This window comes from Panicum virgatum, chromosome 2K, assembly GCF_016808335.1.
Source record: "Panicum virgatum strain AP13 chromosome 2K, P.virgatum_v5, whole genome shotgun sequence".
Classification (NCBI taxonomy): Eukaryota; Viridiplantae; Streptophyta; class Magnoliopsida; order Poales; family Poaceae; genus Panicum; species Panicum virgatum.
In genome coordinates, this window is record NC_053137.1 from 62,060,814 (window position 1) to 62,063,318 (window position 2,505).

The following is a 2,505-nucleotide window of genomic DNA, read 5'->3' on the forward strand; positions in this document are numbered from 1 at the left end:
CTCGCTAATCAATGTTATCCTCGGCTCTTGTGATTTCCTAATCCTTTTTTTTATGGGAAGATTTGCTGATCTTTTTCGCCCGCCTTTTGTGCTCCGGGTCGGGATGGCCACAAGTTTTGCATGTTGTTTGATCCGTCTGCTCGGTTGTACGAATTAGCTAGCAACTTGATGTGGTCCTGCAGAATGGAGATGCCTAACCCCGGCCCCTAAACTTTCCTGCTGATCAGGCGGCTAAAATTCATGATTCTCATGGCCGGTACGAAGCCTGGATGGATGTTAGGTTTTGGGACGGAGGATTGAGGTAATGCCCGGCGGATCTAGAGAGGTGAAACCGGGAGGTGGATGCAATAGACTGATGGATGTTGGTGCAGTGGCAGTGTGATGAGGCAACAGTGAAGACACTGGTTTCGCAGAGCTGTCAGGTGAGTGTCAAGCAGTGATCGAGGGTTATTGAGTAGCATTCAACCTAAAAGTCTGATGAAAAGATCCTCCTTTTCTTTTTTTTAGCTTTTCAAAAAAGATCCTCCTTTTTTCTGCTCAGAGAGAGTAAATTTGTGACAAATATTCTCAAAACAATACCATTGGACCAGTATAGAGATACAAAGCGCATTTGGGACGGCTCGTTTTCAGAAAAAAAATAATTACTAAAGTTGTTGATTTATTCTCTGATTGATTCTCACGAGTAGTTACTACTCCCAGACACTGAAAACAGATTCCAGTTCATGCCGCTGCAATTAGATTACTCAATCATTACAAATGCATCTCAGGCAGTGTGCATTATATTCCGGTTGGACACCTGCAAATAAATACTGCTTTCACACACACATAATACCTTGGAAAGATTCTGCAAGTACACCACCACAGCTTTGTTTGCAGCGTTTCCTATTATCATTGGCACCGTACCAGATTAGCATGGACCATTTACTTAATCACGCTGCTGATTCGATCGTTTGCTTAATCGCCACCACAACATCACTCACCATCATCCATGTACGGCGATGAAAAAACAAATGGTCCCTTCGTCGCCGATCACCTCACTGCTGACGGGCGAGAGAAGCCGCAAGCGTGCATCGCTGCGCCACGTTTCGCCGTGCCATCGGCAACGTACGACCTGGTTACTGGCTAATCTCGCGCATCCTATCTGGCTATCTCAGCTTAGGCTTGGAAATATGTGGAGCTACGACTAATTTAGTGCGGCGAAAGGTCACATCACATGGTTAGTGGCGTAATTCAAGGAAAGGTGAAAGATTTTTAGGGTAAAGTTGAGTGCCGCACAAGGGTAAAAGTTCTGAAACGGTGCGTGCAAACCTATGTTCCGTACGAGTAAAGATAAAATCCTAGAGTGTTGACGCCGTTCAAAGGTCTCTTGATTAGGGCTGCTAATTTGCAATTTCTAAACTTGTGTAGTACTGCCTAGCAGTCTCTAGGACATGGTTTTTCATGTACCTCGTACAGTAATTTGTGTTTTCAAACGAAACACAAGAACTTCGTGGTGGGTAAACGAAATGAGCCACAATATATACATCATGTTTTTCTGTTGCATGCAGTAGGATTGAAGCTTCCTTCTCCATGTGTTCAACGCTGCTGCATTTGCCATTCCCACAAGTCTACAACTAGAACATCATGGAACTCTTCTAGAGAAACAAAACTAAAAAAAAACCATTTGTCTTGGCAAATTTATCCTAAGATCCATTGACCTTCAGGTCTCGGTGACGCCGCCAATTTAAGACGAGTGATGCAAGTTTTGTGCCGATCCAAGGAGATAAGTTGGAGGTTGGGAAGCAGGGGCGTGGCTTGTCCGGGAGTAAGGGCGCCTGCATTAGATTACTCGTCTCTGGAGCATTAACAAAGCAAGTGGAGATCATGGAGCATGTGAGGGAATCGAGCACATGATGATGGGGATTAGTATTATTGCCTACCTCTCCTGACCGATTCCTCCCAATCTGAGGCAGACAACTGTGCAAGCTTAGTGCTGATCCCCTAGCTAATCTCGATTGGAAACAGCCTAGATGTGTGTGTAAAGAACATGATTATCACTACTACAAAACAGGCCTTTGTTTCAGGCCATTTGTCCCGGCAGCCTTTGGGCCCGGGACAATAGGTGGCTTTTGTCCCAGATCCAACGGCTAGCCGGGCCAGCGGGGGACATGGGCATTTTGTCCCGGTTGGAGCCACCAATCGGGATAAAAGGCCCCCCTTTTTGTCCCGGTTGGTGTCTCCAACCGGGACAAAACTCCTTGGCCCCCTTATCCCCTTCCCTCTCCCACCGCCCGAGCCATTCAGCTCACTTGTTCTTGCTGTTCTTGGCTCGGGAGAGGGGAGTTCTTGCTCATTTCTTCACCACATTTGTGAAGATCTTTGATTCTCCCGTCCATCCATCGGCGCTAAAGGTTTGTGGCTTGTTTTTCTCTTCTTCCTTGGCTTGTATAGCTCATTTTATACTTTAGAAATAGAGAAAATGTGTAGCTAGCTCATTTCTTGGACATTTAGATTGCATATGTAGGT